The 20,044-nt window shown below is 48.2% G+C and overlaps 1 protein-coding gene and 1 long non-coding RNA gene across 3 annotated transcripts in view; one reads left to right on the top strand and one right to left on the bottom strand.

Annotated features, from left to right (window-relative positions):
* ZFHX3 (zinc finger homeobox 3) overlaps window positions 1-20,044 on the top strand; it is a 399,882-nt gene that overhangs the window by 191,112 nt on the left and 188,726 nt on the right. Inside the window, 1 exon segment of the mRNA XM_039558074.1 lies at window positions 11,865-11,975. The gene's annotated coding sequence lies outside the window, so the exon portion shown is untranslated.
* Window positions 15,709-18,905, bottom strand: LOC120410582. 2 transcript variants are annotated; one of them, XR_005602865.1, is made up of 2 exons: window positions 16,715-18,905; window positions 15,709-15,918 (listed from the first exon to the last, which is right to left on the bottom strand). It is a non-coding gene; the product is annotated as an uncharacterized LOC120410582 (long non-coding RNA). The 2 variants fall into 2 exon arrangements; XR_005602864.1 differs by having other exon boundaries at window positions 15,709-15,915.

Below are 20,044 nucleotides of genomic sequence, written 5' to 3'. Positions count from 1 at the left end.
ATGCTTTGAGGGCTGGCATTGTCTATGCAATAATGAAATAACCACAGTTTTAGTCTCATTGCTGTCTAACTCCTATCTGCCATCGTCATGAGATAGTTAGTGCTTGAAATAATTGCACCTAGCACTTACATTATACTTTTAGTTGTTCACAAATTAATTCTCATACCACTCTGAGATCAAAACTGGTACAGCTGCTCTGTGAATTTGGAACAGACACACAGAAATGTAGCTTTTTCTCCCCCAAAAGTGGTGGTGCCTGCTGTGTCATGATGTGCTGCATAAACACAAACCTCATCCCAGTTTGAGCATCTTATAGCAGGGCATTAGGAAAAGTGGCTGATCTGTCATGTTCTTTATTTACGTTAAATTAAAAATTAGTAGATTCAGCCAGATTTTGCTCTATTAAACACAGACAGACTGGTTAAAAGTGACCCTATCAATCAAAATAGTGATTGTATCAAAGGGTTTAAAATTCGTCCTAACAATGGCACAACCCAGAAAAACCAGATCTTTTGAACAAAGCTTGATCCTCCATCCATGTAATTTAGCATAAAACCTTGAAAAGAAGCAAAGCAAACTGAAGTAATTGCAAAATACAAATTTTAATAGACCTAATCCCCAGGAGGATCTCTGTCAGGGGAGTTGAATTTGGATTTGTTTGTACAGATGAGTCTGAATGGCACTTGAGTGCTGGTATAGAGCTGCTCCCAGGCTCTGCTGGGAGATGTAGTTCTGGTGCAAACCAGGAACAGGGGATGTGCTGGTGGAGCCTGGAGGTTTCCTAAGGAATAACCTTCTGCTTTCCCGTCTCTAATACTCCCCACTCCCGTGGTTTGTGTGTTGCTGGCTTTGCTCAGTGATCACTCACTGCTTTGGACACAACTGCTGTCCATGGACATCCTTCCACTCCTGTGGGCTCCAGGCTTGGCAGGCCATGAGAGAGGAGGAAACAGAAGTCTGTCACCCAGACCTTTACCATTAATTTAGATTTTCTCCTGTTTGCTACATATGTACATGAGGTAAATCCTGAGTTGTTCTGGACATTGCATTCTCTGTGGCTGATGGCACTTTCCTGCCTTGATTCCATCTTTCTGGAGTACCACTCCGCGGCCCCATTGGGCCTCATGTTTTCTCCTTTTGTTTTCATTTTGCCAAATCCAGCCTTATGTGTTGGTGCCACTCTACAAAATATGTTTTGTCTGTTTATAGCCTCATCTTGGCCTTAGGATTTTACCTTTTCACAAATTCACCAAGGTGGCAATCCAGACACCTGCCCTGTCTCTGGCTGGTGGATGCCCAGCCAATCAAGATTCAGCAAACATAGTTTTGGTTTTCATATCAAATTACTTTCCTTAAACTACTTGCAACTGCTTACAAATTTACTAATCAATTTTCATGTTCCCTGGGCAAAACTCACAGGGACTTGGACACCCAGGTGTGCACACTGTATCTGTGCAAGACCACCAATGTTTGATTCTGCTCACACTTCTCTCTGCGTCACATTCCATTGCAGGCAACTTGGCCAGACTGCCCTGGGTTTTCTTTTCTCAAGCTTTCAGACATGACTAGTTTTGCCGCTTAAGTATTTTCATCCCTTTGATTACAGGTTTTGTTCTATTTTAATATTTGTCAAGCACTAATGGTCACTGGGTGTTGCTTTTAATTGTACCGTCTGCTCCAGCTGTAGAGGAGTAGAAATAGTCTCAGCTGTGTGCATAGGTCAAAGACTTGGCCACTTTTTCCTCTAAACTGAGTCCAAGCAACTTATTTCTCCAAAGCTGCTGGTCTAAGCCAGCACTTTCATTCCAGAGATGAAAGGTGAGTGCCAGGTTGTGGGGCTGCCGAGCCTCTCCATCTCCTTTCCCCATTAGCAACTGGGAGCGGAGCGGGCAGGTGGAGCAGGCTGAGCGTGCCTTTGCAACACCACCTAAAATCACGTTTGATTTGCTCCCTTTGATGGCATGTTCACAGTTATCTTGCCACGACTCTGATCTTCTCCAGCTGCATGGCCCTTTAAATCCCCCATTTCAAATAGGAAGGAGAAAGCGATTTGGTGGAGCCCTTCCCATCCTTCGGATCCGTGCTCTTATTAAGGCTCGTATCTATTACTTTCTTCCTTTCTGAAGGAGTCAGCTTGATTCAGTACTTTTGGGACTTGGTGACATTAATGTATCTGTTTTATGTAACACGGAGTCATTATTAACAGAATCCTAGATCATAAAAAAAGGGCTAACGAGAGACAAGGAGGGTTTTTCCCCTTGAAGCTCATAGCAGCGGTGCCGCGGAGAGGCCGGGGTCAGGGAGCCGCCGCCTGATTGGGCGCGGCCGCCGCAGTGGCATTTCTGCAGTTTCATCAGAAAGTCTAAATAATCCATGTGAAAACGGAGGGTTATTTACTGGAGACAGATCTGTGCTGCCGGAGCCGGTGAGGCACCAGAGCATCATCTTGGCTCTGGGTGCCTGTTTGTGCCGGGACACTGCTCCTGCTGCTTGTGGTGTGAGGGCATGGCCAGGCTGACCCTCGCCTCTGTGCAGCAGCTGGAATCAAGGATACAAGAGTCAGAGAATGTTAAGAAGAGAGCAATAAATGACCTGAGGAGGGGAAACTGGCAGGGACCCAGGGGCTGCTTTGTGCTGCTCTAGGAAGGAGTCAGGGGGAAGGGGGCTGGAAGTTATCATTGATACATTTGCACTGCAGGGCAGGGCTGCTGCTCCCCTCTGGCACCCCCACTGCTCTCCCAACCTGGAGCCATTCCCTGACAAAAGCTTTTAATTTTCTGTGTCTGAACACAGGCTGCCCCTAAGTCAGGAGAAGGAACTGGAGCTGAGATTGTGGCTCTCCGAGGGCTCTGACCCAGAGAACCTGCAGTGAGAAAGGGGCTGAAGTAGCAGTGGAAGCTTTGGTACTCTCCTCATCCTGGAATCACAGAATCCCAGACTGGTTTGGGTGGGAAGGGCTTATCTCATCCCACCCCCTACCATGGGCAGCGACACCTTCCACTATCCCAGGTTGATCCAAGCCCCGTCCAGCCTGGCCTGGGACACTTCCAGGGATCCAGGGTCAGCCACAGCTTCTCTGAGCAAATGTCCTTCAGGATTGTCCAGTACCTCAGAAGGCTGTCAGAAGGCAAGCAAGCTGTGCCAGAGAAATTACCAGCCAGTCCATTTGTTCAGGATTGGCATTTAATAATTTTTTCTACCTTCAAGTTTTAAACTTATTTACAGGGAGCTGAATTGCTTCCTGTGCTGTTTATATCTCTGTTTTAATATTTTTCCTTTTCTTAATAAATGGTTTTGTTTTATATAAATTGACACACAAGTATTTGGGATGGGGGAGGACTAGGGATGTTTCCTCTAAGGTTTTATTAAAGAATCACACACTATTATAAAATGGCATAAAAGAAACAGCAACTACACCATGCACAGCATGACAACTCCTTTCCACCCCCGTCTCAGCAACACGTTGTAACGTGGTTCGTGTCTTTGGCAGGTGGCAGCGCAGCCCCAGAGCCACAGCCCTGTCTCCTGAGCCTGCACACGCTCAGGGCTTGCTGGGTGACCTCCCTGCCCGGGAGTCCAGCAAGGACGTGTGGGGTTTTTCAGAGCATGCCATGACCCAAACCTAGAGGTCAAACTAGTGAAGTCCTGAGATACTCCCCGTCTTGGAACTCTGCAGACTTTGAGAGCCACTCAGAGAGCTGATGCACTCAGGTGAGGTGCTGAGTTGGTTTCTAGGTTAGGAACTCCAAACCCAGGTCCATCCTGCTCTCTTGGTTTAGAATGAATTTTAGTATTCATTTTAAATATGAAGTAAAACAAACCTCTCTGATACTTCTTTAGTTACATGTCTGTTCCACCAAAGGTTTGACAAACTCTTGACTATTGTCCTCTTCTGCACACTTAAGAATTCTCTTTTATATCTGTTTTCTTCATTCTGTTCCTGAAAGGAGAATAATCATGAGCACGGGAGTTCCCCCTCATCTGGGGGAACTGCTATCAGGACACATGTTGTCAGGAAACCAGCTCTCTTGCTGGTTTGTGACATTTTGCAGCTGGCTGAGATCTTAGAGCAGTGTCTGGGCTTCCTCCCTTCCCTCTCAGCAGTTCTCCTTGCAAGGGACGGTGTAAGGAATTAATCTGCTGTAATTCTGCTGTTTGCAGAAACCAGATTTATGACAAAGGAAGGACAAACCTGCAGCTAAGCTTGCCGTGGGGACCACACCCAGCTGGTGTTTGGCTTTGGAGCTCTGTGGCCAGGCTGGGATGTGAGCCCAGGGCCGTGAGGTGCCGCAGCCGGGCCATGGGTGCAGAACTGGGTGTAGGTACATGCAGGGTTAGAGGGGATGGGAAATAAAACCACTGTCATGGCTATGAATTGAGCTCCCTAAAGTGCAGATTTGACACAAATATGTATAGAATATTAAAACTGATGTAGTTCCTATTTTCCTTGGAATTCTGGTTTCTGAAATTTGGTGCTTTCCACCACAACCACAGACATTGGGAAGGCTTTTAACAGAAGGCTGAGCTGGGTACGGCTGCAAACAGAAGCTTCAAGGAAGTAACCAAGTCGGATGAATAAAACCTTCCCAACAAAATCTTGGGTCATCAACTCCAGGCTTGGGTAACATGGTGGAAACCCCTGTCTGGACCCCAGGTGTGGGCCCCAAACCCAGCACCCAGGCTGAGTTTGCAAAGGGCTGTGTTGGTTCTCTGAGCAAAGCACGTCCAGAGCCGCTGGATGTGTTTGGTGTAAGCCCTTCTTTCAATTTGGTTTGAGATTAAACTTGGCCACAAGGTCACAGCCTAGGAGGAAATTTTGGAACAATTTTCAAAGCAGTTAATTTGGACATTCTTCAAGTATTTAAATGCAATTACAAATGAATAAATAATTTATGCATTGCTTTAACTGAAAAATATTTTAGTTTAAGAATACACAAATTGTCCCACAATTAGTATGGCCTGTCTGTGGATTAGCTGGCAGCTGGAAAAAGCAAGTTCTAAACCTGGGAAAGGGGCACGTAGTGCTCGGTACCTTCTCAGTTGTGTTTACCTTTGTATCTGTTGCTTTGACTGGGCTGTTACGGAGCGAAGGAAATCGTGACAGTACAATAATATGCACTTTAAAAAAATATAGAACCTATTACAACGTTGTTTAAAAATCATTATTATATTGTAATGGAGTTAAATGCTGTGTTTGTGTCAGGCTTTAATTCCTGAGGAATTCCAGACTGTGGGGCCAGGCTAATGTGACAAAATACTGAACTCAGAGATGTACGTGTGTTCTTTGTGGAGCAAAGGCTCCTGCAGGGACTCAGACATAGAGGGAAATAATTTATTTTCAGAAAAACAGTTTTTAAAAGTTTGCAAAGCTATGTTAAATAGAAGAGATTGAATAAAAGTGAAGATATTTTAGAAAAATCAGAAAAAATTAAAATCACTATGTTTTGTTCACAAGGTTTTCTTTTGAAACTGAACTTTTTAAAAAACCCCACCAAATGAAAAGTTTTGCTTGTGTCAAACAAAATATTCTTATCAAACCCAAAATACTTTTGGTTTTTGTTCAGGAATAGAAATGTTTCCATTTAACATGAAGCACTGCTTTCAGGCTCTGGGTTTGATGGTCAGTCACTGAGCCTGAACAAAGCAGTGGATTCATATCCCTGTGTCCAAAAGGGATGAGGCTGTACCAGGGCTCCCAGGGATCAGTATGACCCCGTGGTGGGGTGCTGGGGGTGTCCTGCCCCTTGTCCAGCTGTGCCAGTCCCTCGACACCGTCACCACTGCCTGGTTTGGCAGCAGCAGGTCGGGCTCCTGCTCCTGGAGCTGGGAATGGCTGCGGCGAGGCCATCAGCCCTTTCAGTTACACTGCCCTGAATCCCTTAATCTTTTGAAGTAGCTCCCCTGTTCTCATCTCATCACACTTGTTACCTCCTGCAGCACCTCTATCCCAATCCTAATCTGGAGGGGAGAGTAAATAGGTTGTTGTGGGTTTTTTTTCTGTTATTCTCTTTAGGTTCAGCTGGAGAAGAGAAGGCTCTGGGGAGGCATTAGAGCACCTTCCAGTGCCTAAAGGAGCTTAAGAGATCTGGAAAGGGACTTTGGACAAGGGCCTGGAGTGACAGGGCAAGGGGAAATGGCTTCCCACTACCAGAAGGCAGGGTTAGATGGGATATTGGAAAGAAACTCTTCCTTGTGAGGGTGGTCAGGCCCTGGCACAGGGTGCCCAGAGAAGCTGGGGCTGCCCCTGGATCCCTGGAAGTGTTCCAGGCCAGGTTGGACGAGGCTTGCAGCAACCTGGGATAGTGGAAGGCATCCCTGCCCATGGCAGGGGGTGGAACAGGATGGGCTTTAAGGTCCCTTCCCAGCAAAAAAGTTCTGTGTTTTTATGGTTTGTTGTATATGTCAGGAAACAAAACCCCAGTGATTTTGGTGACACGGTGTAAGTTTGGGAGCACATTTGCTTACATTGGTCTTGAGGAGCCGTGCAGAGGGACATCAGAGCAGCGTGAGGGGCATTGTCTTGGCAGAGAGCACTGGCTCCTCCTGCCACAGGCTTCCCATAACTGGGGGAGAGTCAATCTCCCTCCTGGCTCCAACTCCTCCATGTAAGCCAGAGTGTCTGTGGTGACAGAGGTGACACCACCTTGTGTCCTGAGCCACATCCCTGTGTGTGTCAGAGGGTGGGGGCTCTCCTGGCCGTACCTGCCTGTCAGCCCCGGCTGGAACACGGTGCTGGCTCCACAGCTGGGGTCCTGTGGGAGACCCCAGCGAGTCTCAGGGATGGGATGAAAAACAAAGAATAAAATAGCAGTACCAGAATCCTAACAAGATTATTTAACTTTTAAGGGGGGTGGGAGAACATTTTTTCATGCATTTTTATTGATTTTCAGTATCGTACAAAACCCAGCCATGTACAGCAATAACACAGGAAAAGATACAATCATTGAAAACCAATTACAGCTCCAACAGCCAGTTCTGGATGGTGGCTGCACACCCAGCCCCTCGCTCTGGCTCAGGCCCGGTCAGATGCACACTCGGAGTAAAAAAACTTAAAACTGGGATTTAAAATGTAACAAGTGCATGTGCCGCTGCAGTGCTCTGCTGGGGGATTTTCTTCCTGAGATACTGACGGTGTCGCTTTCCCTCCCGGCCTCAGTTGCTGTTGGTCCATCCTGTTCCCAAGCCAGGAGGCCGAGCGGGATGTGACCCAGAGAGGGCTCAGGGGCACTGCGGGAGCACTCCAGAGACTAGAGCAGCTCCTCCTCGTACAATCCCAGAATGGTTTGGGCTGGAAGGGATCTTAAACCTCATCCAGTCCCACCCCCTGCCATGGGTAGGGACACCTTCCACTCTCCCAGGTTGCTCCAAGTCCTGCCCAACCTGGCCTTGAACAGTTCCAGGGCTGGAGCAATACCTGGCCATATCCTGATGTGCCTCAGCCTCTCCATGGAGGATGTGTGTCCCTTTCTCAGTCCCTCACAGAGCAACCCCAGTGCTTGATAAATGGCTTCATTTGCTGCATGGAGCCAGGCTGTGCTCTGCAGTCGATGGCAGGTCTGTGTCAGGGGGGACATGGGGACACAGGCCCAGCCATGTGTGTGCCAGCCCTTGTAAGCAATGGAGTGTAAAAAACCAAATAACCAAAAACCTCTCTAGCATTGTGAAAGTTTTATGGTCATTTTTCCAATTACATAATAGAGTTCATAATCTGTTATGAATTAGCGTAAATCAGAATCAGCCCACAATTAAGAAAATAAGTTAAATTGCATTTTGTGAAGCGTTGTTCTGTCTGAACAGTTTGCTCTCATGCTGCTAACCTGACAAATTCAGTAATTCACAACATCCTCCTTGGAATCAGTAGGAATTACTGAGGTTTTACAACAGCCTATATGTACAGGTTACAACAGCCTTGGGTACTGCACACAGGCCAGTTTCAGGAGAGCAGAGTGTCCTTCAAAAGCCAAACTGCTGAGTCTGTGTAAGGTTGGGTATTGGGAGAAATTCCTTCCTGGAAAGGGGCCGTCCAGCCCTAGCACAGGCTGCCCAGGGCAGTGGTGGAATCCCCATCCCTGGAGGGATTTAGAAACCATGTGGATGTGGCAGTTGGGGACATGGGGCAGTGGTGGCCTTGGCAGTGGTGGGGAATGGCTGAACTCAATGAGCTTAGAGGCTTTTTCCAACCCAAATGATTCTGTGATTCTGTTCTGGCCAACACCAGGCAGAAGGGAATCACCATCCAAAAATATTAGGAACATCACCAGCTTAGCAGGCAGAATTTGTGGATGTTTTGGCTGTCATCATGGTATCCCCAGGTCATGTCAGGAGCGATGTTCAAATGACAACAGGAGACAGGAAGCAGCAAAGAGCGTGCTTTCATCACTCTGTGAGGCTGGGTGTGCCCCTGGGCACGGGCCTGAGGTCTCTGGAGGGCCCTCCACGCAGAGGCTCCGTGGGAGCTGCCTGGGTACCCGGGCAGGGATCTCACACAGGGCGTTAGTGCTGTCTCCATTTTCATCTCGGGCGTTCGGAATGATGTTTCTGTGGCCAGGGCAGGGCAGTCGGGTGCAGCCCTGCCCTGAGAGCTTTGCTTTGATGGTAGCTGTCCCGGGCCGGGGGAGGGCAGCGGGTGCGGTGTGGGCTGTGTCCTTGCTGGTCACTCTGGGCTGGTTTGGGGTGTGGGTGGGAGGGATGTGCTCCGTGCTGCGTTCCACAGCTCTGCAGCAGTGATGCAGCTTTGGGGTTTCAGCACCTGGAGACAGTGGATTTTTCTAAATTTGCGGGTTAATGTGACGGAGCAGGGAGTGTGGCAGAGCCCCTCGCCTGGCTCAGTCACACACACGGCATCCTTCGGGCCAGGCCCGCGGCTTCTGCCTCCTCCAGCGCCTCCACGGGTATTTCTGACAAAGAAAGGGAGTCCGTGAGCCCTCACTTGTGAAACAAAGGCCTAATGAAAGGGCCGGGCTGCCCCGGCTGGCAGTGGCTGTAATTCTTGGCAGGGTGTGACATGCCCATCCTCTCGAATTAGCGCGGGGCACGAGGAATTTGGCACGGTGCTAATTGCGATCAGACGGGAACAAGTGGCCTCAGTATGCGGGCACGTGGTGGGACAAAGGAGCGCCCCGAGCCCCCGGCCCCGCGAGGGGCAGGTGCTGCCCGCCCTGGGCAGGCGTCGGGAGCCCCCCTTGTCTCCGTGCTGGCGAGAGGACTCGCGCTTAATTTAGTGTGGGCTTTGTCAGATGCTCTTTCTTTGCCGTACAGGAACTCAGCTGCTGCAGAATCAAGGCAGCTGCTGCCGGGAAAGCTCCCTGCCATGCTAGGGGACAGCTCCCTGTCAGCTTCAGCCGGGCAGGAGGGATTCCCTTGTCATTCCGGAGTCCAGGAGACAGCCGGCAAGGCCAGGCAAAGGGACAAGCTTCCTTCTAGCAGAGTACCCTTTCTAGACAGCAATCCTTTTGTGACAGGTCAGAGCCGTTTCTCTCCATCGCCCCAGCCAGGGGACGTGGCCTGTGCTCCCGAGGTGACACCAGGAGCAGGGCAGTGAGCCATTCACGGGCACAGTCCTGGGCAGGGTGAGAGCAGCTTCAGCAGCCCCTGCCCACCTGCATCCCTCCCATAGCAATGAAAGGGATTTAATCCCATTTGCAATTGGATTTGGAGGATGATGCTCCAAGGTGGGAGGTGTTTGCAGGGAGATTTCTCACAGCCATGGCAAAACTGTCCTTCTTTCATCATTCAGAGGATGGAGTCAGGTATACACCAGGAATTAACCTGGTCACAGCCAAAGGACGGTTGTCACATCTCCAGTGCCACCACAGAAACCGGGGGAATCCAGGCTCACAACACCTGCCAAAGTCCAAGCAATGGATCTCATTATATGGCCTGTTACACAGATGTGCACTGGCATCCTGGCTCCAGCCTGAACTCTGGGACGTTTGGCAGGAACTCTTCTCTCTTAAGCTTGACTTTTCTGAAAAACTCTATACGTTACTTTCATTACCTGCATGTCACTTTGCTTTCTCCTCTTCCAAGTTATTCATGACTAAGCTGAAGCAGTGCAGAATTTCTGCTCCATCCTTTGCTAATGTTGTGTTTGTGCCCTTTTTTTCCTGTCCTTTTATCAGGAATTCACAGGAAGATTAATTCCTCTTACTCCATGACAGTTTAGTTTCTTTAAGAACCTTTAGTGAGGGATGTTCTAGAAAAGCTTTTAGAAAATCAGATTCCACTGTATCAGCCCTAATCTCCTGTATTAGCAGGGCTGGTTCCTCATCAGACAACTCAGATCTGTACTTATAGACTCTTCTCTTGTCTTTCAGGCTCTGTCCCAGACATGTGTTTACTCACTGCTGCTAATTCTGATTGGTCCCACAGTTTTCTACCCTTTTGCCTGTTCTGGAAATCAGACTTTGTGGTCTGTCATTCCCAGGGTCACTCCTAAAGCCTTTTTTAAAAATTGTCACCTTCCAATCCTCAGATGCAAAGGAAGAAAGTTCAGCAATTTCATATTTGAGCTCCTTGAGGGAGCACTGTCTGTCTCTGGTGATTTGTTGCTCCGGCATATGAACCCTGCTGACCCCTGCATAGTGAACAGCAGTGCAAGGAATTAATTTAATTTTGCTGCTGTGCCCTTATCTTTCTTAATTCCCCCCTTTACTCCTTGCCCATCTATCAGCGGCTCCGGGTGACAGACAGGCTTCCTGCTTTTGTGTTGGAGAAGCTTTTATTAGCTCTACGAACTCTGATGATTGTTCTCCAGGCCCTGTTTTGCCTTGCCTTATCGTGGGCTTGCACTTAGTGTGCTGGGTTTATATCCTTTTCTATTTTTATTGTTTGGAAACAACTTCCATTTTCCTGAAAGTACCTTTTTTATTTCAGATAACTTCCTTTTTCCGTTGGTTTAAACCAAGCGTTGAATGTCTGGTGGTTTAGCTTTTCCCCTGGTGTGTCTCACACACGCTTGTGTCCCACAGTGTGTCACAGAATCCCAGAATGGTTTGGGTTGGAAGGGCCTGAATATTCATCTTGTTCTAGCCCCTGCCATGGGCAGGGATGCCTTCCACTATCCCAGGTTGCTCCAAGCCCTGTCCATCCTGGCCTTGGACACTTCCAGGCATGGGCCAGCCACAACTTCAGGTGTAGAGCATAGACAGAGGAGAAACAAACTGGGCAATAGCAAGCGGTATTTCATGAGAGTTCTGTAATTTCTAGTTATAAATTCCTGACAGCCACAGATGTGTGACTGCAGCAAAAACCACCACTGGAATGGGAAAGTTCCTGTCCTAAAAACCTCCTGGCGTCAGTTGCATGACACCTCCTGGTCAGCTGCCCACCCAGGTGCCAAGCTGTGCACCCAAAAGGAGGGTTTTCCTTGGGAAGAAGAACACTTTTCATGAATGAAGCTGTTTTCCCTGACTCTTCACTGCGTTTGTTTTCTGTACGGGTGTCTCCGCTCCCCTGCTGGGTACGTGAGCAGCCAGTCTGGGCTGCACTGGTTAGAGCAGAAGAGACCACAGAGCTTCTGGCTTTGCTGATGGCTGAGTCAGAGTCTGTGGTACAGATGAACAGGGTGGTTTCTGTGGGCAGAGCCACCTAAATGTAGTTGATACAGTCCTTTCCCTATGAAGCCAGGAAGCTGGGAGGTGCAGCTGTCAGGTTGGTAGGAGGCAAAGTAGACCTGTCCCAAAGGTGCTACAGGTCAGCCCTCAAGTGACAGAGGAGATGGAATGGCTGGGAATGTTGACTGAGTTGAAACTGAAAAAAAAAATATTAAAGACTCTATGCTGTACCCAAACTTCTGTTTCTTTTGGTGCATCATTCCCGATCCTTCAAAGTATTTTATATACTTCCCATTCTTTTGTTTGCAGGCTTTGATCTGGAGAGTTTGTACTGACTTTCTCCGGTCTGAATAGGAACCATCTCCCCTGCTCCACTCATCGGCACCAGATCCTGCGACATCTCCATGTTTCCACAGTGAGGTAGGAAGACCTAATTTTCATAAGCCTTGTAGAAGTGATTTCTGTGTTGGTCACCCTCTTGGGATGTGTAATGTAAATCACCTGGATTAGGAGAGATGTGATTACATGTAACAGAGCTGTTCTCAGGCAGAGTTGAGGGTTCTTTGTGCTCCGTGAGCTGCAGGGTTTGCTCGCTCCTCCTTCTCGTGGTGCCATGGCTTTGTTTAAATGCCACCTGCCTGAAGTGTTTCTGAGCACCTCAATTGCTGGCCAGTAGTGTTGGCTCCTCTTATTTTCAATGAGAAGGTGTTTTTTGAACAAGGCTGTCCATAGAGTATGTTTTTCCTACATGTCTACAAAGCCTTGCTGGGCTGCAGCTGTGTGTGGGCTGGAGAAAAACCATCAGGGCTCTGTTATTTAATTATTTATGTTGACCTTAACTGTTAGTTTCTGTCATTAAAGAATAGGCCAAGTGATTAGTGCCCTTGGCTTAATCTTCTTAGCAGGAAAACCGTCCCTTGAATGTCTGTCCTAATCAAACAGGCGTAAGGAAAGATGAGGAAAGGACAAGACTCCTTATCTGGTTCATTTTCCATGTGAATTGGTGAAAGTAAATCATATTTGGATGGTCTGTTACAATTTGTAAATATAAGTTTCCCAAAACTATGGTAAATTATGTGCTGGCAGAAAACACATCTTCCTGAATATGGGACAAATATCCCTTTCCTTCCTAGCAGTATCCCCACCATGAGATTTGGCATTGGAAAAATACCTGCAGTCCAAGTGTAGTAATTTCATCCAAAATTATTTTGTGTGTAAATAGACTTCAGTGAGTCACTGCGAAGTACCTGGTTTTAATATATTTGTATATTCTTAGTCATTATAAGGTCATTCATAATCTCTAGGATACTTGGTATTACCAAACCTTATGTGATACTGATAGCAATGGAAAGATTAATGGCAGGTTTCAAAAAATACTCATCAGAGTTCTCTATCTTGATGGAACACTGAGAAATGTAAATTTGGAGTCGGATTTTTTCCATGTATTTAGTTTTTGGGGATTTTTTTTATCCTTTAAAGAAGGTTTCTCTCCTCTTTTCTTCCTGTTTTTATTTGAAGTATTTTGTTTACAACACGAGTGCACACTTCAATTTCTTGAGAATCATCAGACTTATAAATTTAATGGAAACCTTGGGAAATTGTGTGATAGGCAGACACTCATTTGCTTTGTGCTCTCAATATCTCACAGGATCCTGAGCAAAGCATCTACTTTTTCACATTTTGTTAGGAAATGCTCCAGGCCTTGGTGTTCTTTGAGGGTGGTGCATGGTGCTCTTCAGGTGTTGTAAACTGAATCCAGAGATTTTGTGGAGGAATGGCAGTGCTGAAATCCCATCTTCCCTGGGGTCAGTTCGTGATTTTGATATGAGAATGAGTGGGGAAAACAGTGGATGGAGCACAGAAAGGACAGAAAACACTGAGAAGGTGGGAGAGGGGGAAGTGGAAGGGGCTGACATGGGGACAGTGGGAAAGACTGGAGAGACAACATGTGCGATCAGTTGTGATTTTCTCACACTATGATGTCTTGACTGATTTTGTTGTATTGGAGATTGCAAGTTTTCTTTAAAAACATGTAGCACCTGCAAAAGGGCTCTATTTTTGGACCAATCTGTGTGCTGTTTCCATTAACGACAGTGGCAGAAAAAGTGGGATTATGCTGTGGGATTCCTCTGCAACCTCAGAGCTTCATGAGACTGGGGCAGTGGGGCTGTGAGAAGGTGACAAAGACTCAAAAAAACCCTGGTACCAGGGTGAAGGAGAAGAGATGGGCAGTGAACACCTCGGGGAGCTTTGGGGTGATTGGTTTGAGCATCTTAGTTAATTAAAACTGCAGGTTTAATTGCGTAGAAGAGACAAACCCAGGTGATGAAAAGTAAGTGTGGGGTGAGTATGGAAGGACCTCACACAAGTGGAAAGAAGACAAGGAAAAAGCCTCCAGAGGAGAATTACTCTTCTGATGTCCATGGGAAATTTGGCTTTTGTTTAGCAGAATTGTAACTTTTAAATTTGTACAGCTGGTACAAGCAGGTACAACTTTATTTTGCCAAAGGGCAGGATACTGTGAGGCACATGTCCTTTCAGAAGAAATCCCAAGCCTTAACCAGCTGAAGAAGAAAAATCAGCAATTTTGGGTCTGTGTCAGTAGAATACACTCTGTAAAATTTTTAAGATTTAAAATTTTTTCTGTAAAAAGGAACTTTCTTCTCCATGCTAGTCGGAATCGTTCTTTTGGACCTAGAATACACTTGGTCATTAAACTGAAGGCTTTCATTTCAACCTGGTGAGGAAAAGGCCCTTGTTCATAGTCTTCTATAATTTCATAGATTTAATTATGGGGTATTATTATAATTACCTGTTTAGTGGGTAATTGCTCTTCCATGAATGCAGAGGAAGGGGAGAACGTGGGACCAAGGCTGTATTTCATGGTACAAGGGGGTATTTGTTACTGTCTTTTAATGCACGTCTTGGTCTTGTGGTATAAGAATATAACACATTTTTAGTAAATTTCCTCTATTTTATTTCAATACCAAGAAAAAAGCCTGGGAATGTGTTTGCAGCTCATCACCTGGGTGATATGCTGGCATATGAGAGACAGTTCTCATGTGATTTCCCAAAATACTTTTGAACTAGCAGAAGGCACTTTCAGAAGCTGCTGTGAAAGTGTAGTTTTATTCCAGTGGCTCCAAAACTCATTGGTGCCACATCAACAGTCCAGCTGTGGTCAGTAGGAACCCTGAGCAAACAGCAAACATTTGGCACTGACACAGGGTGCCCAGAGCAGCTGTGGCTGCCCCTTCCCTGGAAGTGTCCAAGGCCAAGCTGGACAGGGCTTGGAGCAGCCTGGGACAGTGGAAGGTGTCGCTGCCCATGGCAGGGGGTGGGATGGGCTTTAAGATCCCTTCCCACCCAAAACATTCTGGGATTCTGCGATTTCACCATTATTTGCTGCGTTTACAATTAAAAAGTTTAATGATAAGGACTGGTGGTAGTTTAGGATAAATTTTGAAGGTTCTTAAGGGATTTAGTTTGTTTATCTAATTGTGGAGATAGATTAAAGCACATTAGAGTAAGATTATCCAGCATGTCTTTACCAGGTGCAAATTGGACAGGTTTCCTCAGACAAGAGGTTGTTGTTGTTTTCCTCACTGAAAAATGTAGACATGTGGCAGGTGTTGAGAGATTTTCTTCAAATTTTCCAACAGATAAAATCTTTATGTTGTCTGTCTTTGGTTCTTAGCTGGTGAAATCAGCTGGAATTAGTGGGATACCTCACTGGACACAGACAGAGCCCTGGAGCCTTTGCCCATGTGACCCAGCCAGTGTAAGAGCTGGGTACAGAGTGACAAAGGGGCTGAAGCCCACTTCCCTTTTCCCTGCTAACATTCCTGCTTCCCAGAGGTACAAATTACAGACTCTGGGAGCTCAGAGAACTGTGCCAGTGACACATTTTTGGGGATGCTGTGTCAGGGGTAGGGAGGGGTGTCCCCGGCCCCACAGATGGGCACACTCAGACTGGGCACAGAGCTCTGGGGCTGAGAACATTCAGATTTGCTTAAAAATCCTGTTGACAAATACATAAGTTGTGCCTCTGTGATATTTAAAGCCTCCACACACCATTTACAAATAAAAATCATACAACATAGATTATTTCAGTTTTTCCCTTATTTGATCAATTCTGATAAAAAGGCCATGCTTGGATTAAATCTTTTTATTCTCCACAACCATGTGACACTTTAGGGGACAGTAACATTTGTGAAATAATCTGTCTAAGAAGTAACACAGGAGAGGAAGACGCCTGAAGAGCCTGGTGTCAGGTCCAGCATCCTGGTGCCAGGTCCAGCACAGTGGCTGTCCCCTGTGGCCACCACACCTTCCCATCGGGGCTGCTGGCTGAAGGACACTGCTGGGCCAGAGCAGAGGACCCGTGTGAATGAGCTCGAGTGATTTTAAAAGTCAAGTGATTTTAAATCTTTACAGGCACTGAAAGTTGTTTCTAATTAAAGCTCATCGAGTACCAGAGAGGAATTCTGGCATTACCGGCAGCCGGAGCAGGGACAATGAGGACCGACCTCTCCTTCTGACCAGTTGCTGGTATTTGTTTGAGGCTCTGTAAAGACAGTGCTACAACATCTTTACACACACCACCGGCTTTGTAGTAACTGTCTCCTTGGAGCCTTGGCACGGGGAAGGACACGCATGTCCAGGCATTTTCCAGGTGGCAGGATTTCCTTCTCCTCTAGTCCCGGCGCCACAAACCCCCTCCTTTCAGCCCCAGCACCGTTTAAATAGATCATTTGTTTTCATTATAGGTTTTTGCATCCTTGCCTTTCATTGCTGTTAATGAATTTCTAGGGTCTGATTGGGAAACAAAAGCCAAACACAAACATAAAAAGGGCTCTGACAAAGGAGCCGGTTGAGCGTCTGACAGGCTGTGCCCCGCGATGGCCGCGGCTGCCGGGCTGACACCGCCCGGGCAGCGCTGGTTAATATGCTAATCTGCTGCTCGCCGCTTAAGATTCCTCTCAGGTCTGAGCAGGCTCGGCGAGCCCGGCGCAGGGAAGGGGTGTCTGTCTGTCCTGTCCTGTCTGTCTGTCTGCCTGGCAGCCCCGAGCGCTGCGGCCCGTGGCACATCCCGGCCCCGGCGCCGCGCGCCCGCTGCCCTCCCGCCGCCCTCCCGGGCACACCCTGGGCGTACGTACCATCCACACCATCCGGAAAGCTTTCCGCGAGGCTGGAAAACAGGGAATGCGCAAAAGCCACGTATGATTGGCTCGTTCCTCTGCCTCCGCGTCCCCAAAGATTCCCACTTTAATAGACCATGTGTTTCTGCTGCTGGAGAAGCCCAGTGTAAAGTGCCAAAATCCAGCAACAATGAAGTCAGACGGAGTTTAGCATCCAAAACAAAGGGACGGCATTTCTGTAGCTCACTGACAACACAGCAGTCACAGGATGGTTTAAATTTCCCTTTATTCTCTCTCCCCACCCAACCCCAGCCCAAGAGAAAGCCAACATTTATTAAAATCCATCCGTTCAGGACAGCAGCTAGATGCCCATCTTAGAAGGAAAGCTTGCTCCTGGTATTCCCAATGACTGCCACCTTTCCTGCGTGCTTGTGAGCTGCAATCCCCAGCTGGAGCAAGGGGGTTCTTATTTCCAGAATTAAGGAAGGAATCGATTCCAGAGACAGTTTCCATGGTCAGGTCCATCAGGTCCTGCAGCCACAGGAGAACTTAATTCCTCGAGCTCCCTTTCCTTTGTTTTCATAACGTCACAGTAGTTCTGGAGAGGCGTCTGGAGAATCCTCAGCTCCAGCTTCAGCCAGGGGATTTCAGAAGTTGCATTTTCAGGGCAGGTCAGATGTGGACAAACCAAGTCTCCACCTGACACGTAAGCAGACAAAGCTGTTTAACCTCTGAATTATAGCAGAGCTCCATAGTTCTCTCTTCTGTTGTCTCATGCTCCAAGCAAACTGCTCCTTGCAGTTCTCCCTCCTGGTGCCAAGCACGTATTCCAGCTGCAGCTCGGCAGCGCGGGGAAATTCCTTCCAAGTCCCCAGCAGAACAGTCAGCGCTTTCTCCGGAGCTGCAGGCTTGATTGTCCTTGATTATTTTATTTCTCTGGCTCTGATCCAAGATGTTCCCTGTCATCATTTCAGTGTCTTTTCTCATAATCCCTTTTCTAAACATCATCAACAATTAACTGATTCTCTCATATCTACAAACACATGCACACACACGCAGGCGCGCGCGCACACTCCACCGAGCCTCATCAGGGTCTTTTTTGCCTTTAAGTATAAGAAATTACAGCTTCTCATTAGCTGAAGAGCATGTTTTGAAAGGCTTTGTGTTTACTCACTTTGCAAGTGATGCTGGCGCTTTTAATTATTCTCCTTTTGCATATCATAAGCGAGCAGCGAGCTGCTCCAGCCAGCCCGGGCGACGCGTATTCCCAGGAAGGCAGGAGGAAGGGATCGCGTTTTACCTCACTGCTGCTGCTTTCTTCCCTTTCTGTCAGCCAGCCAAGGAATCCCCCCAAAGCTCTTACGTAGCAGATACCAAAACCGTGAGTCACTTTTCACTCCCGGAGCAATAAGTCCATCGCATCCCTGTGCAGAAGGGCGAGCACAAGGCTGGAATCTCTCCAGGCTGCCGGCGTGCCCCGGCACCAGTTCTCCAGCAGTGACTTTGTTTTTCCTGCTCTTGCTTTTTCTCCTCGGCTCTCTTTTCTCTTCATTCCTTTTCATGCCATTCCCATTTTCTTCCATCCTTCCTCTCCATCCGTCTCCGTTGCTGGCAGCAGCAAACCCAGCCAGATCTGGGTCTCTCTCGTCTTCTGTAGGGCTTTTTTCTCCTTTTTTTCCCCCCCTGTATCTGCTGCAGCCTTTGGCTGCTCACTCTGCCAGGTTGGATCACCAAAGACACACGACTCGCTCACAATGAATAATCAATACAGATATTGATCTGCGGAAAATGTTTGTAAATTCCTGAAAGGGGAATCGGGAACAGCGGGACAGGGAGGCTTGTGGGGGACGACAGGGTGCTCCAGGCTGCAGGCAGCGCCTGGCCAGAGCCCGCATCCTGCCGCCTCCGAGGTGACGGGTGCTGGAATGCGCGCGCGGGTGGCGGCGGGTGTGTGCGGGGGCTTCTGTATTTTCATTTCTCTACAGCTGCTTCCCCCGAAGAATCGGGAGGCGAGCAGCTGAGAGGCCCCGTTGGTGCCATGCCTTGGCTGCGCTCCAGCACTGTTTTGTTTCCATCATCACACGCCACTTTGAAATTTGCATAAATACAAGGGTTATTTTCTCTCGTGCCTCCAAAAAGGTTTAAGAAGGTGGGAAAGTGTTTCTGTAAGGAGGGATGGCTGGGTTTAGTCATCATTTTCAGGATTTACTTTCTAATCCATGTGAGAAAGGAAGGCAGAGATGAAAATAAAGGGCAATAAGAAGGACATGGAGAAGACAGAAAAGCTGTTTGAATGTGGAAGAGCCTTGGATTGCAAAAAAACCCCTGTTCTCCAGTGGCGACCTGCCTGTGTCTGGTTTGTGTGGGTGGCGAGTCAGGTCAGACCTCTCCATCCAGGACTCTTCCCATCTCCCTGTGGACAGATCTGCCCTGGTCAGGAGCTGGGGATGATCATGGAGCTTTAAGATTCTGTGAAGGCTGGAGTCAGACCATCTTAAGAGCATCCTGAGCCCATCCCCAGGAGCCACCTCCCGCCTGCCCACCCACTATCTGACAGCCCGTGTGGTGTGTGGAGCACACGTGTAGCAGGTGACATTCACCCAGTTTGCTCCTGGCATGGTCGACCTCACTCCTGCTGCAGGAATGTCCGTGTTGTGTCTCTTCCACCTCATCTCTCTGGTTTTCTGTCTTTCTGGGGAAAGGCATGTACTGAGGCTGTCAACAGATGTGGTATTGGAATCATTGAGTATTCAGCCCCTTTCTGATGCTTGAGGTCGGCAATGGAGACCCCAAGGACTGCTGAGGGGGGCCATGGGGTGTCTGCAACACTGGCCAGACCAGGCGGCCGTGCAATGCCAGGGTCATACCCTGGGCCGGGGCTGCCCGAGGTGCTGCCAGCTGGGAGCAGCCAGTGGGATGTTCTCGGGGCAGCTCCCGGCCAGATGCAGGCTCATGGGCCCACCCGCACAGCCCCGTGGGTGTGTGCACAGCCCTCGTGCCTGCCCTGGGTCAGTGGTGGGACCTGCCTCAGTGGACGGCCGCCCTCCCTGCACTGCTGCGCGGCCGCCCCACGCCAGCGGCCCTGGGCACCCCCTGATAGCCATCTCAGGCCAGGATGCAATTCCCGCAATGCAATTCCCGTGGCTGCCAGCTTTATCAGCCCACGCCAGCAGCGGGGAGGCTGAGCGCCTTCATTCTCTCTCCAGCTCCTGATTAGCTCCTGCAATCCAATTAGCAGAGGCATTTATATCACAAGGGGCTGAGGTGCCCCTGCTCATCACGGCAGCTCAGAGCCAGTCATAAATTCTCCCGACACTACATCTTTCCTGTGACATGGATTAATTACAG

The sequence above is a fragment of the Corvus cornix genome, chromosome 11 (genome assembly GCF_000738735.6).
Source record: "Corvus cornix cornix isolate S_Up_H32 chromosome 11, ASM73873v5, whole genome shotgun sequence".
Classification (NCBI taxonomy): Eukaryota; Metazoa; Chordata; class Aves; order Passeriformes; family Corvidae; genus Corvus; species Corvus cornix.
Note: the sequence above shows the minus strand (reverse complement) of the source record. Positions and strands in the feature narration are given on the sequence as shown.